Genomic DNA, 24,705 nt, shown 5'->3' with positions numbered 1-24,705 from the left:
ATGATGCGATGATTGCATTTGAATCAAAGAAACACAAAACAGCCTCAGAAAAATATTGGAGTATATTTTCTCAGGCTCCATCAATGATCAAGAGAAGTGATGACATCTTATTGGTTGGGAAAAAGGCTTTTAGAGGAAACATGAAGGAAGGAAAAATGACTTATGTCCTGGGTCTGTTTCTCTAGCAACTTGTTACAAGTGGAAAACTATAGATTTTCATAGCAAAATCTGTCAGTGCAACATTTAAAAAATCATCATGAAGATCTGAAGGATGGGGCAGAGCGATGGTTCAGGTGATTTATAATGTGCCCAGGGATTTTGAAAGGGAACTCATGTACCACCAGAACTCCCTGTGGTCCTCTATGAACTTCCAATTTCCACCTCATTTTCTTTACATATTCATGACACTCTGGCCTTCACCTTTGTTGATCCCTCCATTCTTTTCTTCTTGATGAAAATACTGAAAGTAGAAAACTCTCAAAGAAAAAGGGCAAATTTACAGATCTGTTCTGGGAAGAATGTGTTCCCTCTCTGGACATGAAGGGAGAGCTCCTGGGGCATTCTAAGTTCTCACTCACTTTCTATAAGAAACTTAAGCTAAAAAGCCTAGTTTTAATCCATTTGGCCTTCATGACCTGGGAATCTAAAAGCCCAATTTCCTTCTGGAAATACCTAATTTTCTGTTTCTAGACACAGGCTCAGGAAACCAGAGGCTGCTAATTTGGTATCATAGGTTGGTGCCTAAGTGGACAGGATCTGCCAAGAGATAGGAAATGAAAACTTAGGTTCACAACTATTTTGTTTATCCCAACTTCTCTGTAATTCTTACCCTTTCCTTCTCTGTAGTAGAAATAAAACCAAAACGAAATGCTCAAATGCACTTCTCATTTACTGCACAAAATGAAGGTAACAATAATGAAAATATTATTTCTGTTCTATTTTGCTGTTTCAGGAAATGCAATTAACTTAGTGTTCGAAGTTTCTTGTTTATCTTCAGCTAAATTCAGCACTGAGGAAGAAAACTGCATTTTGCATGGTAAATTTTGGACTATGGTTAGGTAAAGCCTGCACATGGTAGAGGAGGAAAAACACACCATAATAATATTTCAAGTGGCAGAACAGAGAAGATTGCGTGTCCACATTTGAAAACGTCTGCATATTTTATAGAGAGTTAAGCCAAATATGAAGCAAGAGAAAACAATGGTTGTGGGAAAGAGGGAGATGAGAAGAGGAGGTACATGCTGAGATGCTCTGTTCATCTAGAAAGCAATCAGGTCCCATTCAGAAGCTCCACCATCTCACACAGGGCACCTGACGTCTTGCAGTGTGTGGCAGCCCTCATCCCATATCTGAACAGCGTCTGTGAAGAAAACAGTGTGGGAAGGCAGAAAAATAGAGAGGATTCAGAATGGGCATAGGCTTGTGTCTAACTGATAGTGTAGAGGCCTTCATTGCATTGCCTCCTAAGTCTAACTCATGCATGCACTGAAAGCAGAAAATCTTTCTACGATCTGAAGACAGGACTGAGATATTGAACACTATAACAATAGATCAGTCTAAGTATTTCTCTAAGTATTGTTTAGGATTGGTCTGCTTTATATGTGAAAGAAATTTGAAGTTATCTACAGTACAAGATTGAATGGTAACAGTTGGATAGTAGGGATAAGCAGTATTACTACTCTGGAATTAATAGTACTACATGGGAATGAGGAATCTTTGATTAAAAAAAAAAAATTAGTCCTTTCCAGAACTGATTTATGTTGCCTTGTGATTGATTAAAATGGATAACATATGAAATACAAATCCTCTGGACACTGATGCTGTGATTTTTCTTATTTCTGAGTGCTAACATGACATTGGCCAGAAAGCTGTAGTAGAACCTTACCTCCGTACAACTCCAAGGTCTACTCACTTCATCTTCATGGATAACTAAAAAGTTACTAAGCCACGAAACGTGGACACATTTGAGATAGAAAGTTTCATTTCAAACAATGACACTGAAACCTAAGAATATGCAGCAGTTGTGGTCGAAAATACATATTTTCTTTTTCATGTTTGATCAACTCCACCACTTTACATGCATGCATGTTTCAGCTTGAAAAAAAAATTTCAAAGATTGATGTAGAGGCTGCTAGCCTAAGAAAAGTAAGACAATACATTAACCTATTCCTTTGCGTATTTGGTGGTAGCTTCAGGACCCAGCAGCTAAGTAGTGACAGTAGCACTCCTAGTGACATCTGGCTCCTTGGCAGGTTTCCCTGGCAACTCTGGAGTTGCCTCTACGTTTATCACATGGTTAATTTGTTGATGGGAAGTCTGCAGCCCCAGACTGCTAGATAAAACAGTATAAAACATCAGGGACACGTAGAATTTTTGGAGTTGTATCATATACCTTTGTCCAGTATGGCCAACATTACTCACTTTCACCACATGCTGGAAAACTACATTTAAATGCAGCATGTTGCTCCCCTCCCTGGAGGTGTTTGAGGCCAGGCTGGATGGGACTTTGAGCAATCTGGTCCAGAAAGAGGTGTCCCTGCCTATAGCAGGGGGGTTGGAACTAGGTTATCTTAAAGGTCCCTTCCAACCCAAACTATTCTGTGATTGTGTGTCCCAGATTTGTGATGAAACATAGGCAGGTTTTTTATAAGTACATCTTGGCTGTGCATACCACTTTCCTCATCCATGAATTGCGCTGAAGCCAGTACTTTTGTCTGAGAGCTCTGCTGCAGAAAATACTGTCCACGCATCATAATGAGAAAGCTTAGAGGGACTAGATTGCAGAGCATCTAGAACAATCAAGTGGCTGCAAAAGAGATAGCTACTATACACATCTAGTAAATCCACAAAGTGCTGGGTTAATCAAGAAGGTAGGTTCTGTGGTTACTACCATAAGTAAATTTATTCTTTTCTGTATTGTATTCTGCAGCAAACACATTTTGTGACTTTCCCATCTATTTAGATAAAAACATCCATTATTCCCTCGTGCAGGAGCCATGGGCCAGTAATATTACATTTTGCCTGAAATTTCTTCATTCTTTGCCAGTTTGATGAATTTCATTTGTCCTATGGGCGGTGAGAAAGTGATCTCCTTCCAGCACTTTCTGGCTGTTTGTATGTCTGAGATTCCTTTCCAGCACTTACAAACTGCTTCAGCTTCTTTAGTGTTTTCTAGGTCAGTTGCTCAGAATCCTCGATCCTAGCCTTAGGACTGCAAAGATTAAGCACTGCAAGCTTAGAAGCAACCAGGTAGGGATACTGGCCAATTCTGGCTCCCACTAAGGAGCTTAATCTCTATTTATTTTTTTCATTTTTTATTTTCTCCTTACTGCTTGCCATAAAAATTCTCATTTGATTATCCCTATGCCATGAGGCAAGATACAATCACACTGATAAACACAGTGATTGGCACAAAATACTGAAGCCCCTGAATCCAATGATTTGGAATAGGAACACTAACACTACCTATGCTGTAGGCAGGAGCTGTTTTAGTACATATGTTTGTAAATCATATTTCTTTTGAATGCAGATTATCTCTCCTAGAAACTTACATAGATTCCATTTTGTTGCTATGCAGACTGCAAAGCCTATATACTTTCAAAACATGCAAGGGATTTTGTAATCTTCTACCTAATATACAGCTTAAACCTGTAGCTCAACATACAACATTAGAACAATTTGAAAATAAACTCAATTATTTTAAAAATAAGAGAGCAAGTCAGTCAAATGAAAGCACCCTGTCTGCTGAGGTAAGAGTATTGTCCTGCTTACAAATTACTTCTAAGAAACAACAGCTTGAATCAGTAAGTAGACATTCCTCACAACAGTAGTATTTACCCTTAAAATCTGCCCTGTTGAAGGGATGGCCTAGAGCAAGAGTTATCCAAAATTTGGCTTCCTGAGCCACATTGAGTAAAGAGGAATTGTCTTGAGCTGCATATAAGCTATGTAATATAGTTAATGTATAGAAGTAACAAAACTTTTTACCTATTTTTTATTAAGACATAAAAGAAGGAGGGCAGTGAAAACATAAAACTAGTGAGATATTTGACCTTGTTTTTGTGAAACATGAATCGAACACATCACAAAACTAATTAAAAATGTATTGCAAATTATTTTATACTTTTTATGAGCCTTTAGAAATGTTGAAAATTACAAAGTTTTGTCTATGGTGAACTGTTAACTTACTAAATTATTCTATGAAGTAGCACAAGTCAAAGTTTAGTAATTAAATAAGAAAGCTTTCATGTGTGCTTAGTTACTAAAAACTCATGTCTTCACAGGTACATGCACGTGTAGGTAGGTTGAAGTAGTATTATTGGTAATCACTGCATTTTACTCTCCCAGTGGCTGAAGAACAGGTAATACGTAACACACATGGGTTTTAATTTGACTTGAGTATGTATGGTGGCTGCAAGAGGAGGACTTAGAACTGCACCGTGCCCTCCCCTACACAGCATTCTGATGTTGCCTACCTAGTCCACTCTCGAGCTACACACAATCAACTCAAAAAAATCAATAAAAATCATAAAATAATGTTAAAAATTTACAATCTTGTGAGGCCATGTTATTGTCTGTCTAGGGTCACATGGGGCCCATGGGTTGGACATGCCTCGCCTAGAGTATTGTATTCACATACCTAGGGATGCAGACTCATGAGGCGTAGTGGCTGATATTCATACCAACCTAGTCAATTACGGACTGGGAAAACATGGCTACACAGGTTGGTTCTCATTCTGCCCTGTGAGATAAAGGCTGTAGGAAACGTTGCTCATCAATTAGGGCTTGCAACCAAAAGCAGGATCTGCTACAGAGCTGTCTTTGGGACTATGCTCCATAAGTTAACTTATGCAAGATAAATCCATGCATACTTGCTAGCTTTGATTAAACTCACATATCAATGAACATCTTTTAGAAGTGATAGCTCAAATTTGAGACTTTACAATAGTTTAATTATATCCGCTTCCTACTCATCCCCCAGATCTATGCAAAACAGTGTCATTAATTACTCTGCCCACTGAGATTACTAACAAGGTCACTGATTGATAACAGAGCCTCGGTGTAAGCTGTAAAGCCTAAAACATCATTTCAAATAAGATCAGAAAGGCTTTGCCACTCTGTACTTGCAGGTCACTCTCAATCGCTTTTCTTTTCCTGTATATTTATTCTTCTTCACACCACAAAAGTTTCAGTAATGTAAGAGATTCAGAAGTGTTTCAGTAATATAAGGCACTCAGATCACCCGAACCAGAAAGCAGTTTCTGGAGCTCTCTTTCTAAAGCATTGATACTTTTTCAGTTGGCACAGTTCCAACTGATATATTCTGGTCTTCAGTGTATAAATCAGATTTTTCTATTTGGAAACATACCTATTATTCAATAACATTCTTGTTGGAAACTAACTGAAAAAATGCATTTAAATTTTTAATTCTAGCATACAATAATACATTCTTCTCATAGAAAACATTACAGTCATTTCAAAGGCTGTGAAAACCAATGAAGTGCTTAAGCTACAGACATTATCAGACTAAAAGAATAAGAGAAAGGGAACACACAAATGGAACAAGTCACTCTGACTTCTTATAAGGAAATGGGAGATAAGGATTAAGATTAGGACTATCCTTAAGATCCTAGCTTGATTGGCATCCTCTATTTCCCTGATCCAAGGAGAATACTCTTGTTAAAATGGCAGACTGTCACTGTGCCTAGATCCACACTCCACGTATTTCTTGCTTTGCAATGTTCTATGCCCAAAATCAAGGGCGCTTGCAGGACTGGGAATACCCTCTGACAGCTACCTACCACTCATGTTCATGACTGATCCTGACAACTGAGGCTGAACTGCTGCACGACTCCTCGTATGATTCTTGTGCTGATTTCTTGGTGAGAGACCAGTGATATTTTTGAGCTGAAGGAGATGCCTATGGGGTTAGACAGTACTGAAAACTAGATGGCACAAAATGACTTTTGGACTGAATCTGAACCCTACACAGAGAGTAGATAGTACTCAAGATTAGATCTGGCTTTCAATTTTTTGGAATTGAACATCTGTTCAACTAGTCACGTTACTATATAGTAACAAGAGCAGTAATTTTAATTAAAATATAACTCTTATCAACAATCAGTATCAGCTACACATCAACAACATCCATCAATCACTTGTAATTGGTCTTCCTGTCAGCTAATTGCCATATAGCTCTCAAACTAAAAGTAAGCAGATTCATGAGAGCATGGATGTTGCAGGATGTCAGCTAACAAGCATCTAGGGAAATGGGAAAAAGATTCACTGAAGCAGCTCTGTAAATGGTTACGAATACAATAATTTGTGGAAACAATTTTATTAAAATAAGTGGGACAAGAATTGAGTATTATTAGTATAGAAACCTCAGAGGACATTCAGCATCCTTATTTGGTCAAGGCTCAATGGCAATGCCTGACAGCAAAGTGGCTTAAAATCCTGCATTTCTGGAATACTTTTTAATAAGATTTTAGAGGCCTCGCTACCTACCATTCCAAAAGATAGGCTTATGTTCCAAACCATCCATTTTATATTGGTTCCGTTCAATTCTTTTCTCCATTGATTGCAGTCTCACTGACTCATGCTAAAGAAGTGGAGTGCTCTGCAATCAAAATACAGAACCTTAAAAAGGTCAAAATTAGTTTAGCACATTACAATAATTTCCAAGATTGCATTATAACTCCAAATCCTGATGCCCTGCTCAGTGAAAAAAATATTATACTAAATGTAAAATGCACAACAGGATTCCACTCTCTTGATAAGAGGCCATAAAAGATTGGCAAATGATCCCATAATTACAGAGTGAAATGTAATACAGACTTCTATGTAAGAGATCATTACATTGGGAAAGCCAGTTATTTAAAACTAAAGAAATAACATTAGAGTTATGTTCCTGCATGGCCCTGGGGAAACATGCTCTAATTGACCCTGCTCTGAGCAGTGGGGGTGGACTAGTTGATCTCCAGAGGTCCCTTCTGACCTCAGCTGTTCTCAGAGTTTGTGATTCCTTCAGATATACCTCTTACACACCAACAGTGTATATTCAGGCATAATTACAACGTCTCATGATATTATTTTCCTCAAGAACCCTGACCTGTTCAGAGCATGATCTAAAGCTTAGTGAAGGCCACAGGAGTTTTTGCAACGGACTTCAGCAAGCTTTAGATAAAATCCACATTCCTTATGGTGGATGGTATCTCTTAAGCGAGAGAAAAGGACTGGTTCTTTCCTTGAATTAATAATCACCACAGCATCACAGAGCAGGACAGCAAGGAGTACTGTTGCTATCAATCCAAATTATAGTTAATTTATCAATGGACAGAGTATTATGCAAAATCTAATTAATTATTATTTAACCAATATGTTAAAAAGCTGGTTTTATTCACTGTTCAGCAAGTGAAGGCCTGCATAAATATCATGTATAAAATACAGGTATGATGTGATTTGTGTATTTTGGTCCATGTTTGTACTAAATTATTTCAGTACCCCTTTGAAACGATTTCTTTACCTTCAGCTGAGCTATTCGAAATTTATGAGGACCTGAATGTAACAAAACTGGGCCCATGGTCAGGGAGAAATAGGACAGGCTTGTACCTGTCATGACAACTCAGTATGTAGTGAACATGAAAGTTTCTCCTGCAAAGGGGTTTATTCAAGGTTTGCAGTGCTTTGAGCTACTGTATAGCATTCAACACTGAAAAACTTTACGATAACTGACTGGAATGACTCTGTGAAAAGAATGAATATTAGGCATTTCTTGAAAGCTACATAGTTTTTACTTTGCTTTTTGATTATTTTGCTTACATGAGGTTCTTTCTTCTCCACATCTAATGTGGCATCTGCTAAGTCTTTTGAGAGCCAGCTCTTCAACCAGCAAGTGGTGTTTCGTGAAATTATGTTTTTCCATCAGTTTGTCTTTCTGTAAAACACCCAGATTAAACAACATCCATTAAAAAAGTAAGTGAGGAATTGCTGCTGCTTGTCTCCAGGAAACTAGAGGCAATTACTCAATCTTGAAAAAAATACTCTGCATTTCAGAAAGCATAGTATGCTTTCTGGATTTGAGTTTGGTTAATTGGCTTTCTTGTTTTGGCTATAGAGACATTTTCTAGAAAGTCTGAGAGAAGTTACTGAACACTCGATAGAAGAAAGCACCTTAGATTGTCTCATGTTCAACACCTTCTGTTTCCTATTATTTATTACATTTATTAATTCAGCTCATCTCAGCTCAAGTACTGAGTTCTTGGCAGAAAGACTACTAATCTGTCCTATAACTTTACAGTCAAAAACAACAGACTTTCTAACCCTCATTGTGGCAGCTATGCAGAACGGAATTGTAGCAATGGTAGTAGCTACTGCTGAGAGCCTCTTCTTTGAAAAGCAAGTATTTCCAAAGTTCATCAATCAAGTAAACTGATCATTACAAAGCTTTCAGAAATATACTAAGTATTACATAGATACCAAGTATTACATAAATGCAACAAAAGTACTGTTAGGGACAATTTTTAAGTTTTTGTACTGAGAAAGGTCTGTGCCTTCTGGTAGAGACTCAAAATCTGAGTTTTCTTGAGAAAGAAGACAAACTTTTATCTCCAAAATATCAGAAATCTAGAAGTAATCAAAGTTTTAAAGATAATGGTCTTTTGTCTATAGGGAGTAAATTTTGCTTTTGTTTTGTATGAACAGAACATACAAACTGATATGTTACATAACTGGAAATTTCTGACCAGAAGTATAAAACTCAATATCTTATCTTACTTTTGGGCAAAGAGGGAATGATACTGAAATGGAATTCCCTCAGTAACAAACTAGAATTCTACCACATTTTATTTTGATGACACATTGTGTTATTTCAGTTGCCTTTTCACCTTATCTTCCTAGTGGAACAATTGTCTTTGGAAGACTGAGCCATATAATGAAAAGCAAGGAACAAAGGAACTCAGCCAGAAGTTAGTTCAGAGTCAGAAAAAAATAAACAAGGAATTGCATTTTAAATAAATGACACAGTGAAATGTAGTAATACATACTGTATTACTATATAATATTTATTATGTAAACCATATAATGTAATACATTTTTATAATATTATATTTATATTTGTAAGTTACAGATACATGAAATATAAAAAGGTGTAAAGTAGATTTAACCTTGAAAGAAGTCTGCTGGAAAGCCGATTTCTTAATTAAAAGAGTAAGGAGGAAGGCAAGAAGTTGGAGCCAATGATGCAAAACAGGGTCCTACTTTGTACAATGAGCAGTGTGTTATGATGTCCTATGGCGTTTAGTCATTGGTTTAGTTAAGCAGTTGACAGAATACAATTTATGTAATCAGTAGCAAAAAAAATATATTATTCTGCCATATCATCTCCTTTTCACTACCAGTCAAATTTGGAAGCAAGGATGACTTGTGAATTATTGGCTTACCCCCAGGAACAGTATGGATTTCTGATAGTCCTCACTTCTTCTCTTTTTCTTCCATGTTATGCTATGTAGTTAAGGTCAGAACATGCCCTTTTTCTAAAACAGGCTCATATCTAATTCCTGAATAGAAAACAAGTCAAAGTATAACTGGGAGACAAAGATCACAGCCTGCTATTGCACAGGGACACTGCATCCCTACCTTTCCCCTCCCTCAATTTTGCTTGATGAAAAATATCTATCTTGCTAGGAATATTATATCTCCTTCCTGTGAAGGATTAGGTCTGGTTCTTGTGGTTTACCTGTGATAGTGTTGAGCCTCATGAGAGAATGACAGCATTCAACTATTATCATGTATACTTGGCATACTAATCTCTAGGCGTACCTGAAAGTGGCTGAACTAGTAATGGTATGTATGATGCTAATGAGCCCGAAATTACTTTTCTTCTTGAAGCTCCAGCAACTCTGTATCATATTTTTAGAAGTGTGTGGGAAGTCCTTATCTTTAGTACCATTAAGCTGCAGGTCTTCCAGCTAATATATTATCTATAACTGTTTGTTCCATAGAACGTATGGTGCTGGGGGAAGACAGGATGTAGAAAACAGATTGTCAAAACAATTGGTCAATATTCATGCTTTCTTTGTTCTTCCTGTTCCAAAGGGAATTTTGTAAAACTGGGAGACCAGCTAGATATCTGTGGGTATGTTGCTAATTTCTCCATCCCATGCCTTCCTTCCTTATTTCCTTATGCAAAGAAGATAAAAATTAATTGTTTCCAACATGCAAAACTCAAGAACTTAAAAACATAATGAGACAGAAGAAAATTATATGCTTCAAATGGGGTGTTTATCTGTGTTTGCATCTTCAATTGCTGAGCCATTTTCACTACTGCCTGCAGCCAGAATCATCTACCAGTTGTATAAGATAACTGAGTATAGCTGAACTCCTCCAAGACCACTTTTGAATCTTTCACTACATGTCCCAAGCCAACATAAAGACTCTTTACGTTATCACTCCTTTGATTTCCAAAGACTCTCCAATTTTCAAATTAGTTAACAGCAACAGAGTAATTGAATGCTAACATACTTCAGCTTGTATATGAAATATACTTCTGATTAATCATTCAGAAGATACATAAGGAAGAATATTTTACTTGTTCGTTCTGCTTGCAGGCACAATCTAATCCTAGTATTCCAACAAGACAAAACTCACAAGCTTAGTCATGGTTGTTCCCAAAGTTTAAGGGGTATGTGAGATGAAAAACAGTTTTCCAAGGAACAAACTGCTGTAGGTCTGTGACGTTTAGGTAGTGACATGAATATTCAGAATCAGTTTAGTACAATATTCAATGCAATCTATATACCAGTAAAGATACTCAGGTCTTGAATCTAAAATTTGAGGACTCTAATGATTATAGACAGTATCTTCCTGTTGTCTTTCATATAGCAAGTTCTGAACTGTAGAATAATTTAAGTTGAAAGGGACTTCTAGAGCTCACCAAACTCAACTCCGCTGCTGCTCCCAGAGCAGAGAGAACTTATGTCAGCTTGGTCAGGTCCATACTCTGTTGGGTTCTGAATATTTTCAAGGGTGGAGGATCATAAAAGTTTTCTGGACAAGCTGTTCTAGTGTTTGACCAACCCCACTGGCATTTTTCCTTCCCTAGCATCTAACCATAACCACGTTTCTATTAGAATTCCTTGTCCCTTTGTATTTCAGCAACAAAGACACTATATCAGATGAAGGTCACACTTTTGTTCATGTTAGTTCCTTCAAATGTTAGAAAACTATTACTCATTACAGGGGAAAACTTTTAACACAGGACGTATGTGAAATTACCAAAGCTACCAAGGAAAGGAAATGTTCCCAGGACAATTGGAAACAGGGATGCCACTAAATCCAGCTCTGTAAATTCATGAAGGAAATATACCTTCCCTATGAAGAAACAAGTTTTAGCAGTTTTTGCTCATGATCCTAAAAGAAATACAAAAATATTCAAAATACTGGAGCTTCCATTACAAATCCACATGTACCACAAATGGCAGTTCAAAACCAGACTGCATCAGGTACATGGCTTCAGTTTCCACCACAGTCTGCTGATTACTCGCTTCATCTGTCACAAATCAACTGTCAGCTAAGAGAAAGGTTACTGAAGATGGTTAACAACCACTTTGGTTTGCCCAAGCTGTCATGGTTTTGTGATTTTCGGTTATTGGTATTCCACATCATAACGTCATGTAGTGGATATACCTGGTTCTCAGAAGAGAAGGACTACTACAGTCCCCACGGTACTTTGCTCCTCTGTTACCATTTTCCAGCCGGAGGGAAAAGATAAAAGCTCGCAGTATAAGAACTTGCAGATCACAAGACCTCGTCCCTTTTTCCGCCGTCTCTCGTCTTGGCAGCACCTCGCTCTCCAGCCATCTTATCGTCGGTAGTAGAGTAAGGCCTACCTTGATTTTGGGACATTCTCTCTGTATTGGATTTATCAGCTTAAATTGTAATTATTGTGTGTTGTACTATAGTGTGTTGTTTTGCATTCCGATATTTTATTTAGTAAATTAGTTTGTTTCTCCTCAGATTGTTGCCACTGTTCTTTGCTCTCAGGGCCATCTCCCTACCCTTTTCCCCTTTCCCCTTTTCCCGGGACGTAGGCCCTTGGGTCCCCTGTCCCCTTTGTCACGGAATCGGGCCTAACGCCTGTAAACCGTTGACACCAAGCAAATGAAGAGTCTTTTTTTTTTTCAAAAAAGTAAAAATTGATTACAACAATTTTTGTAGTTTCAGTAGAAAAACTGGCATCAAATACACTATTTTCTTTATGTCTTATTAAAATGTGGCTTTAATCTGGGTGACTCAACTGCCATATGAGTTTACAAGAACACAAGGGCAAATGGACAACCTAAGCCCAGAAACAGTGCAAAAATTATTTGTTCATGACTGAGCAAAATTAATTACAGCCTTTTTAGGTTAGGAATTTATTTGTGTTCACTGAAATCCTTTAATAATGTAAATGTTTTAGTGTCATGAATACATTTGTCCACATCTTAACTAAAGAGAAATAAATGAGTTACTCTATTCCAAACTCAATGCTTATAGACGTAAAATTAAGAGTTGGAGTACCTGACCTTCAGAGACACGCAACTGGAAAATATTAAGATTTAAACTGGCTTTTCTGATAGCTTTGTGCAACCTTAACTCCCTTTTAGGTTTCTCTGTTGAAGTCCTGTGATGGCTGGGTACTGTAAAAATAAAAATCTATGTAAACAGAGTCACTTCGTTATTAATTTCTTTCAAGAAGTGAATGCATTTGTCAAAGGGCCTTGCAGGTTAAGAAGGACTGTATTTACCACCACAACAGAACTGTCCATCATAGGATCTAAAGGTGACAGAATGGCCATCTGCACATCATCCACATAACAAGAGGCTGCTTGCTGAAAAGAAAAGGAGAGCTCCTGACAAACAAGGAAAATTATGCCCAGTTATCTTCAAGAGGGATGCAAGAATCTCCACTGATGCGTGCTAAGAGACTCTGCCTTGCAGAGCCAGAAGCTGAGCTGGAAATAAATTGTAAAAAAGAAAAAAACCACACAGCCCTGTTGTTAATTTCTAGTGAGTTGCTATCTGCCTTGAGGATCATGGTGGATGTAAATGGATATAATTGACCTATTCACTGTAAAAGAAGCCAGATATGCTAAGCTGGATAATGGCACATAATACCTGTAAAGCGATCAAGGATGACAACCTAAAGTGTCTCAGTCTTCTAAGTATGCCTGGAAATTCCTGCTCCAAACAATACTCTCCTAGTACTTGTTAACAGGTTGTCTAGTTTAGCTCCAAACAGCTTAAACAATCTTGTAATGTTTTCTAGTTATTTCCTTTGGAACTACATTCTGCTGACTGGTCTATATCTCCACCCAAGATATTCACCTTGGTTTGTAGGGCTCTCCCAGGTTAAAAAATGAAAACTAAGGGGAAAGCCAGTGTCAAAGGACCACTCAACATGTGCAGTTACCGATACAAGATATAACTGAGTTCTTGTCTAGGCTTCATCCTGTACGTGCCATTTTGACAAACCACTTTACAAAAGTGGAATACAGACTAGCAATTTTCCAAAGTGATGTTCTATTTATTTCTTGTCTCCTTTCCCTTCATATGTTGTAGCAAGTCATCTGTAACTAGGCTTTGAAGCAAAATCCTTTTGTTGTTGAAAAGCTTCCTTGACTCCCCAATGCATTTCCCAGGAAAGGGAAAGGAGTGAAACATACTGATTTCTCTGTTTAGCCCATAGTGGAAATACCCAACACAGCAAACAAAAAAGATTTCCAAAGTGAAAATCCCTCAGCTCCAAGACCAGTTTTGGGAAACAGCTGGGAATTAAGCAGTTTTTTTGAGTAGTCAGATTACAGTTTGAAGTTTACATTCAGAATTCTCAGAAAAGAACAGCAGAACAGGGAATTGCCAATACTAGTTCTGCCTGCCTGCTCGGAAGAAAAAAATCTGGCTGCATCATTACAATGTACAGTTTCTCACCTTCCTATGATGAACGTCTCATCCTGCTTTTGGTCTACTAATAAGCTAACATACCACAGCAATATGCCCCAAAGTCCTGACTTGAGACAAAAAATCTATGGAGACTATAGTTGAGAGACTTGCACTTAAGAACAACCTAATAATAGTCAGGTGCTAGTCAAGTGCAAATAACTGTAGTCCTGTAATGATTTATCTGCTTTAACTTGATGAATTCTCTTTAATGCTGCACTATCATTGTACGTGTCAGACTCCAAGCATCAAATTGATCGAAGGCTTTGTCCAACTGGGTATCTTCATCTGTGCAGAAGCAGAAAGAGATAGAAGGCAATCAGGAGGTGTCTGCAAGCCCCTAACGATCACTCATTCATGTGGAAGCACCACACAAAGTAACTGGCAGATCTGCAGAAAAAACAGCCAGGCCAAAAGTACCATTAAACAATCAATCAATCACCTGGCAAAGCAGAACAGGGGGTTGTTTGTCAAAAGGAGATTAACTTAATTTTTTCAAGCATTTTTGGCTGGTTGTTTCAGACAGGAGAAATGATGGAAAGGAACGAGAAAGAGTTCTTCTACTCTACTTCTTTCTGTAGAAGAAAAAAAAACACAACACAATTTGAGATTTTGACCAGTCCTTTAAAAGCACAGCACAACTAACATAAAAAACACCCCAAGCAGCCAAGGAAGGTAGGAAACTGGATCAGGGAAAGACAAATGGGCATTTTGCTTTTCTGCCTCATATATTGTGAGTTCTTCTCCAGATTTGCTGTTCAGATTCCACAGGATAAGGTCTCTTGTTCTGTATTACCCTCTAGCTTCAACTCACAGACTAGTTAGAATCTGTGACACCACTGCCTGCTCCTTCCAAGACTTCAGCTATACAGTGCATGTGTCCACATTGTCTTCAAGTGCCTTTACTCCATTTGCCTTCTGTAGTCTTTCAAAACCCATTCTGGCAGCACCATCTTACCATTCATATTTCCTCTACAGAAAAACAAGTTTATAATGTTTTAGTGGAAAACAATAAGAAATCAGTTTTCTAATTCAGAAACATATACATGCTTAATGGGAATGGCGGGGCTCAGCAACCTCCATGGATCACATGACAAGGACTAAATGTACCACATACAACATACTGAAGTCCTATCCAAACCCTTTTCCCTCCCAAACCAGTGTCAACACCACTAATGGTAGGCTCAACAGCTTCTTAGAAATGCACCACTTCCTTCTGCCTTCTCCCTGATATGGTGAGGCTCTCAGTTCATCTGAGACAGTGTGGTTCTGGAAGCTCAAGAGATACCAAAGTCATTGAACTGCAACAGCAGATAGGAATGAAACACCTCTTTGCTCCTTCTCTGACTCATCCATGACTATATATTAAGGTGTCAGAATTGGTTGTCTTGTGAGAAAATGAGAACCTGGAGGTTTTGGGCTGCTCCCATAATTCACACAGCTGGAACATGCTCATCATTATTGTCTCTTTGTCACTCCTGTTACTTTAGAATCAATCTATTCTCATTTATGCCACCTTCAGAAATGAGGAACAGGAAAAAAACAGTAAGCATATCTTTGACAAACTCTTTCTCAGCTGCCAACACTATGAAAAAGGATTTAGCTGAGCAAGCCTCAACGTCTTTCTGGATTCACAGCACAGATGCAGAGCTAATGTAAGCTGTTTCAAAACCTGACACTGTTTAGATAAATGTGCACCAGGTATATTATATATGTACCGCATTCCTAATATGAGCTACTTTCCTTACATATAAAGTATAAAGCAAGTCTGAGTGCAGTTCATAAAGATTGAAATTTGGGCAATCCACCTATTTGTGAACAGAAACATTTTAAAAAATATATACCAGAGACAGAAAAATATATTTCCTGTTCAAATACCTCTCAGAGCCCTGCACAGATTTCAAAACATATCTGGACAGTTTCAGAGATTTTCTTTAAGTATCAGTTAAAATCCAGTCCAGACTGGTAGTAACTTGAAGTTGTTATCTTCCTGTGGCTATCTGATAGCTTTATTCCCTATAGACAAGTGTGGCCATTAAAAATATGCAACAGCTGGCATAAATCAGATTCTTGCTGGCATTCACAACAGTGAGGCAGAGGAAAGCATGTGGCTGGAATCTAAATGATGCCTCCCTCGAGGTGGTTGGGCCAGCACAAGTAGAGGCACTTTAATTGGAAAGGGAAACTTGAACCTTGTATTTAACGGGTGAATAAATGGAAAGCTTTGGTCTGCAGGACCATCAGATTGGTAGTTTTCACAAACACTCAAATCAAATACCACATCTGAGTGGAAGAAATTAAGATGTAAATATCCAGCAACCAGAGCCAATCCCAATGAAATCAGTAAACAGATTTGCACTGCTTCAGTTCTATGCTTCAAAATGTATCAGTATTCCAGAACTTGGTGCCTATGAAGATGTTTTATCATGTTCTTAAAAAAAAAAGATAGGTACAGGAGACTTCAAGTCTTCTTGCGATCAGCAACCAAAATGATGGAAAAAACCTCCAGTGCTAAAGAAATGCTCCTCCTGTTAAAAATCAGGCATTTATGTAGAGGGGGGTTAATTAGATACTGCTGTTGCTATCAACAGAAATTTATCTCTGATAAATGTGGAGCTCTTCTGAGAGAATTATAAGCATCCCACTCCTGTATTAGCCATGCCTACTTACTGATGAATCATGTCAGTGAGGTAATTTATAGGGCTCTCAGAGGAAGCCCCGGACAAGTCATCAAAAACAAATGTTGGTCATTCCACAAGCTTACCCTGAAATATTTTTAGGTGAATAGTCAAGACATATTTATGCCAATCTGAACATATTTATTTTGAATATTTAAATATTTATACAATCTGAACATGAGTTAAACCTCTTAAGCTTGTAAGCAAACAAGTTTGCTTCTTTTGGGGCTGTCTGTCCTTTTCAGCCCAGTGGATCAGCCTCCAGCACCAGGCTGGTGTGTGATCCAGGGCACATCCTGGCCTGGGAGCTGCTGATCATGGACAGCTGCTCTAGGCTAATGCATGTAGTCTATACTCCTGACTGTCAATATGCGAAACACCAGCTGTAAGGAAACATAAATTGTACAGTTGATTTGGTTTTGCATATCAAATGTGTGCAGCATATTATTCACAGATTCTGTTAATTAATTCTGATGAAATCATAATGAAAAGAACATTAACACTAATAGATTTGGATGAGATGAAATTCCAGACCTTCCTGACATTCTCATTTGTGGCACATACCGTATTAAAAACAACCAACCAGCTTCCCCTTTGCAATACAAGCATTAGTTTCCCCAAAGGTAAAACAGAAGGTCAGCTTAAAAGTCTCATTTTTTACAATGAACAGCAATGCTTTAAACAACATAGAACAGCATGCTAGCATTAGAGCTATTGTTTTCATAAAGCTGTTCTGCTGGTGACTATTCACAGTCACGTGATTCCTTTCCAGCTTTCCAGTTTAGGTTTCCATAGGCTACAGTCCGACTGAGCAGCTAGAAGAACTCATGCATGTACACTATGAAGTTTCATTATCCAGTTTTTGTATTAAAAGCATTCCTTGCGGGATACATTCTGGGGCTGTTCTGTGCACAGATAGCCCTATTTGCACTTTTTTTTTTGGCCTAATGATGGTTCACCACAGAGAGATCACAAGGCTGTACAAAGTTACATCTTCTCCTGAATGAGGAGAGGTACCCTGTGACAGTGAACAGCTGGACCTGCATAGACATTCCCCTGGCAGCACCAGTGGCAGCTGTTCAGAATGCGCACTAACACTGCTCCAGGGCTGGTCCCCATGGTGGGGACTGACAGCCATGTGAGGCCCCTGAGATCACCCTGCCACTAGTTCTCACCAGGTGCTGATGCTGGAAGTCACAATTCACAGGCCAGAATCTAGCCCACAAGAATTTTTTTAGCTAAGCTGGAAATTATGCAATAATTTCTGACTTATATTACAACAGAATTTGTTTAATCCAATCTTTTCATCAGAGTGACCTATACTTTGGAAGTTACTCTTATCCTTATCTTCAACAAGAATACATATTCCTAATTAAAATGCAACCAGCAAAGCCAAAACATACCTCAAGTTTTTCATACACACACTTCTGATGCTGTGACACCTCCAGCTCACTAGGTAAACTGATGATCATTGCATCAGAACAAATTTTCAGCAGAAAATGTAAAAGATGCAGTTTCATTATGCAGAGGTAACACACTGCTTATTCCAAGAAATTCTTCATTCTTACAGAAAAAGGAAAAGTAATGAAGAAACCTTGGAGTAAAATCCCCATATTCGTCTGCCCCAGAAGTCAGCCCCCATGGTCACTTTAAATGGGTGTGGAAAGGTCTCCACTTCACACTTCCCTAAAGTGTGTATGAACTGTAGTCTTTTATCATGGTTTATCTTCCATTTTCTTGTACATTTGCACTCATGGCTTATGAAGGCCTAAAAATGAGTATGAATAAATCCCAAGTTATACCCATCTGTCACTGGCACTAAAGGCTGCTGCATTTTAAATCACTTCAGCATACTGCTTTCACAGTGACTCAGCCCTGACAGGGGCGTCCACCCTCAGGGTGAGAAAATGATTCAGTATTCATTAGTCTACCTTAATGCAGTCTCTCCTCAGCAGGAGAATAGCCAATCATATGCCTTATCTGTGGCTGTTTCTGTGATTTATCCACCGAGAACTGACCTACAATCAAGAACTTTACTTAAAACCTTTGACAGACAGCTAGCTGCCAGTCCAGGGATAAAGCTAGGCTAACTACACCCATACTAATTTCAGACTTCACCTTCCTTTCATTCTGAGAGCTCAGAAGTACATGAAGGAAATAATTCCAACATACTACTTAGACATATCTTTTTCTTAAATCCCAGGTTGTTTTCTGAAGCTTTTTTTGTTGTTTTTGAAAAAAAAAGTTTGAAAGAATGGCACTGCTGTTAGCACACCGTGTCATAGAGGTGTGCCCCATGTAGGATTTCAGAGTGACATTGTAACGTAAAATTAAAACATTAAAACCTTGAGCCTTCTGGGTCAAAGCTGAACATTTTCATTTGTTAATGCAGAATAACAGACTCTACTTAAGCAAAGAACAGAGAAAAATGGGTGTGATTCCTGCAGTCTTTTCAAATAGACCCGAAATTGAAACATTTCAAGCTTCCTGCATCAAGAGATAGCTTTCCAAAGGTAACTGATTTGATAACAAGACATGAAGAGGGGGAATGGTGTGACAGACCTGTCAGTCTGCCTATACAAAGAAGTTGTCTCTTCTGTGTGCTGATAACTCCTTGTCAAACTTTTCTTCGGTTTGCAGGGGAGAAGGGAGAGGAGAGAAGGTAATGTGCAGATTTTGTTTTGCTTTGAAAACACTCAAAATATGATTTTTTTCTTCCACCCTAAAATGTGATGTAATTTCTGAAAGAATATTGATGACAAACATTCTGAATCTCAGCAGATTTTCCCCAGTATCTTCACAGAGCTGTTAACTCACTCAGTCAATATGCCATACAGTTTCAGGTTAGAAACATCAGGTTTGAATGCCTCAGCCCAGAGCAACAGGGCAATGGGAAGGATGAACCCAGAAGTATCATTTTACAAAAGGTCAAACAACAATTCAAAATCTACGCTCAGAGAGAGGCAGAACTTTTTACATTTTTTCTTGTCTAAGAGTGAAGTTATCAAACTCCTAAAGAAGGCAGATAGCTTTTGGAGATTCAGATGCTCCCAAAGACCTAATCAATTTATAGATAGCAGTTTCCTATGTAATCCTATGATTGAAGAATGAACGAAACTGACAGTCAATATCTCTGAAGGCAAAGACTCAAACTGCAGTTTTTCCTTCTCCTTTTCTGCAGAAAAATATCTCCGTTTGAACTCAGTTTCTTGAGGTACTTCTGATTCCAAGAAATAGAAAAGGAAACAGCCTGTTCGTACAAACATAAGCATGTGTTGATTTTTTAACTCTCTCTCTCTACTGTCAGCTCCAAGCACCATCAGCTAAAGTTAGCATTAGACATCAGATAAATCCCCCAGAAACTGGATGTATAAAAACCATGTAAGCTCTAAGAAAAAAGTACTGCAGAGTATCTCAAATTCACGATTTTTTCCCCCTAATTCAAAAGCACTATTTTGGTTTGGGATTTGGCATTTTTGGATTCCTAAGAGGAACCCATGAAATAAAATTCATAACACAGAAGGCTAGTGGTGGAATTCACCCTATATATGTTTACCCTACCAATTGTCTGTCATTCAAGTTATCTTTTCTGTTACTTACATAATCACAATTTTTAAAATACATTTTAAATCATTTAGATGATTTCATCTTAACTAATAAAGCTTACATTTTAAGTAGCTGTTTTAAAATCATGTCAATAGAATGACATTTTCTGTATTGCAGACCAAGGACTTCACATCCATTACATGATCCAGCACTCATTTCAAAAGCTCTAAACTTCTTTGTGAAAGCAATATATGATAGGTATGAACATTGATGCTATCATTTTTAAGACTGACAGACAAAGTCAGTGTTCATGATTTGTATGTCTTGTACCTACTGGTATTTTTGATCCTACTGCTTTTCATATAAGCATATGGGAAATGGATGCTTTGAAGCTGTAAGGAAGCATATGAAGCAGTGTAAAACAATGTATTCAGCTGTCCTTCAACTTTAACTCCTGTAAGCGTTACAGCAAGAACATTTACTGAATAAGGCCATGAAGACAGTAACAATCCATAAACTAAGACAAACTAGGCAGGACTGTGATTTGAGGGTTTTATTTTACATTTAGAAATACCTAATTGTCAACAGCTAAAGCCCTGAAAATATTTTAGTCAAAATCCCAAAGCAGAGAAATACCAAAGTTGTTTTATGTGTTGCTATATGTCTTGCTCTTGTTTCTAAGTGTCAGCATTCCATTTGATTCTTAAGGTTGCTTGAGAACTGAAACAGTGTTTTGCATGTTTACCTCACCTTAGGAAGACAGAAGCTTCTGCATATTTAATTTTGTAACCCAAACTATAGCAGACATTCAGTTATGCACTATCTTTCACAAGTGTGTTCTACCACTACTGTCATGCAAAAGTTACTCACATAATATTTCAGGAAAATCTTAAGTTGCTGGCAGTGCAAGAACAACCTGGAGCAAGAAGCAAGAAATGCGTTTCTCCAGCTTGACCTTTACTGGTTTGGAGACTTTCTTGTTTACCCAGGAGTTCTTTCTTTTTACCTGGCAGAAGCAAATCAGGCTGTGCTCTTTCTACTAAGATGAGAGTACTGGGATGGAGAAGAGAATTTCAGGACAAGTTTTAAAGTACCCTCAAAACTGACCTAAGTTACACTGACTGTTGCTTGAGTTTTATGAATACTGCCTACTTTCTGCATCTCACCAAACGTCTAGCCAAGCTAGCAGAATACTACAGGTATTCAGCCATACTGATGATTTCAAGTCATATGGAAAGTAAAACATAAGTGGAGTTCTGTGAAATGCTTCTGTTTACAGTTATTACTAAGCCATTTAAAACAATTTTTTTTTCTTGGGGGGGGGGGGGGTTTAATTGCTTCTTGAGGAAAGACAACACAATTCTACCAAGAAATAAAGGATGGTCTGCTATGGCCCTTCCATATTTTCTGAATTGTTCAGCTCACCACCCAAACTTTTACTGTAACTGTCTGTCTGCATATAAGAGTGGCCTACAAAGACTTTGAAGATTGTGCAATTTTGCTATACATTATATACAGTCAACTCCCACTAGTTTAACAGTATTCAACTATTTCTGCTTTGAATGTTTCCATTCCTACTATTTAGGAGGCTTAGTTCTATCAGACATGAAGAAATGACTTTATGTAATGTAATCTAAAAACTGTGAAAGTCAGAAGACATAGTACCATGGAATCATAGACACATCTGTATTCTTTTCACATTAACTTGAATATGATGGCAAAAATAAAGCCAGAGATGCAGAAATAACATGACTGTACTCAGTATCTTTTTCTTCATAAAGTAAACATAAAATGAAACACTACTTGACACAAACTTTTTTTTAAAAATGAAAATTAAGACAACAAAAATTAAGAATATATATTCACAACAGATTGCAAGACATCCTGAGTTCTCTGATCTCCCCCCATGAGTGCTGGTAGTAGCTATTGTTATCCTGCCACTTGTGAAATAATTTTCTGTGTGAAATCAACTCTTCTGAAGAGTATTCCTATCTAATAGAGTAGGTAAGGAGTCTGTTGGTGCACCATGACTGCAACCCCTACATCTAATTTTGAATTATCCTGTCAATATAAATTTACATTTTCAAGGCTAAAGCCAAAAAAAGTCTCTGCCAATAGGTACTCTGTCTGGTGTCTAAACTAGAAAATTGCCTGCTGTAAGGAGCCTGCTTTGCGGGAGGGTGGGCTCCATGATCCCTAGAGGTCCCTTCCAACACCTACCATTCTGTGATTACGTGTTAACGTGCAGTTATAACTTAGAATTACAAATGCCCATCAGCAGCTATTTGGTCCTTACAAGATGAGAAATTAAGAGTTAAGACATCTGATGCAACTTGATAGACTTCCATAATATAATAAGAAGTGAGGTTTTTTCATTTGAATTGATAGCAGCTTTTGAGCAGTCTGAGGGTTGAAATGCTTGAGTCCACTCATCTGTGAGGAAGCCTTCTTTGAAGTAATGCAGCCTCTTTACAGAGCAAAGATATGGTGCAAATATAATGACAAAAAATAAAACATCTTAAAAAGTGAACAAAAGTGTTCTGAATGTGCATAGGTTTATTAACTCTTAACAGGAATATTAGCTCTTTATGATAGTGATAGATCATCTTAATAAACACTATGAAGTCACTGCCATTTCATTCAGTGGTAAGTATCACATCATACTGATATAAACATACTTTGCTATGATTACTATTAGTACACTGACAATCAAATTGATAATTTAGTCTTAATAGAGTATGAACTGAAGTTACACTGCATACTTTCATACCCCATGGTAACCATAGAAAGTATAATTCCTTTTTCTTTAATGAAACTAATTTGATTAAGAACAATAATTAAGAACAAGTGATAGTTTATTGATTTGTTAACATCTTCTGCATCATAAAAATCAAGCTTCCATTATTAAGGTGAAGGAAAGATAGGATGTGCCCATAGACATATCCTAGTTTATTAGTTTTTTTTTTTTTAAATATGTGACTTCTGTGTATTGAAGGGTTTGATTCGTGTCTGAAGGGGCTTTCTGTCTCCATGACTTTAGAATTTGCACAACCCAGATTCTATCCCGCAGAACAAAGGCTGTGACAGAAACACTTAAAATCATTTGTAATCCTTATTGAGTTCTTTTTGTGAAGCGTATTTTTTTCCCTTTATAAAATTTTTTGCTACAGCTTAGTTACATGGAGTAGATTCAGGCTTTTTAGTTCTTCACAACTTAACTTCAGAACAAAAGACCTACCAACACACTCTTTGTATTATTTTAATTAGCATACCTGACATGGATAAATAAACAAAACTCAATAACACAGTCTGCAGTGGTCTCCTTTCTTCTGCTGTGTACCTCCTTCCAGACACCTTTCCACCTCTAACACTTTCTTCAAGATTTGCATGCTGTTCTTTTGCTATTATGACGGGATGAGAATAAGGTAAATTGCAATGCTACTTTCAGAAAAGATCACCTGTCTTGTTGCTGAGCTTCAGAAGCACAGAAATCACTTCTGATAAGTTCTTCATGATACCAGGCAAAGCATCGTAAGAAATATAATTAGGAATACATATAGGAAAAAGTTGACTCACCCAACCGGTGATCAGGTCTCCAGCTGCCAAACACCCCTCAGGAAGTGGCCTTCATCCAGTAAACATTCTCCCTTCCAAGGCTAGCCCTTAAATGAGCCCAGGGAGGGCTTTCTGGTCAAGTGGAAAGCACAGGTAAATTGCTTGCACCTGTGCTTCCTGAGCCAGCCACCCCTTTCACCAAGTGCTCAATCATCAGGCTGTGACATAACAGTTCCTCTACACTTGCTGATTTACCATTCTCAATTTTTTATTTCTTATAGAGATGTTTGAATTTAGTGTTACTTATCTTGTACATTAAGGAAAATGCTTCAGAGACAGCAGCTGATATTGGAGCTACATCCACCATGTCAGTGAGCACAGGGAGCATATCATTAGCCACCTGCCAATTCTGCTGAGCTGGTGTGAATGTATTGTCTGGTCATTTTGAGTACACCAGTCATCATCACCTAACCTTGCTATCACAGTTACTTGTGGTGTTTGCATGTTCCTCTTGGGCTAATGCTGGCTCCATTGTTCTCAGGCAGGATTCAGCTGGGCAGGAAGTGTGGGGACAGGCTGAGGGAGTTGGGTCTCTTCAGCCTGGAGAAGAGAAAGTTCTGGGGGGACCTTATAGCAGCCTTCCAGTACCTGAAGGGGCCTACAGGAAAGCTGGGGAGGGACTTTTTAGAAGGGCATGTAGTGACAGGGTGAGGGGAAATGGCTTCAAACTGGAAGAGGGTAGATTTGGACTAGATATTAGGAAGAAATTCTTTACTGTGAGGGTGGCGAGACACTGGAACAGGTTGCCCAGTGAGGTTGTGAATGCCCCCTCCCTGGAAACATTCAAGGCCAGGCTGGAGGGGCTGTGAGAAACCTGGTCTAGAGGGAGGTGTCCCTGCCTATAGCAAGGGGGTTGGAACTAGGTGATATTAAAGGTCCCTTGCAACCC

The 24,705-nt window shown here is 38.1% G+C and overlaps 1 long non-coding RNA gene across 1 annotated transcript; it reads right to left on the bottom strand.

Moving 5' to 3' along the window:
* On the bottom strand, window positions 14,166-23,848 carry LOC110392295. Its single transcript, XR_002434291.1, has 3 exons — window positions 23,778-23,848; window positions 14,420-14,552; window positions 14,166-14,265 (listed from the first exon to the last, which is right to left on the bottom strand). It is a non-coding gene; the product is annotated as an uncharacterized LOC110392295 (long non-coding RNA).

This window comes from Numida meleagris, chromosome 1 (genome assembly GCF_002078875.1).
Source record: "Numida meleagris isolate 19003 breed g44 Domestic line chromosome 1, NumMel1.0, whole genome shotgun sequence".
Taxonomy (NCBI): Eukaryota; Metazoa; Chordata; class Aves; order Galliformes; family Numididae; genus Numida; species Numida meleagris.
This window is presented reverse-complemented; position numbering and strand designations above follow the sequence as displayed.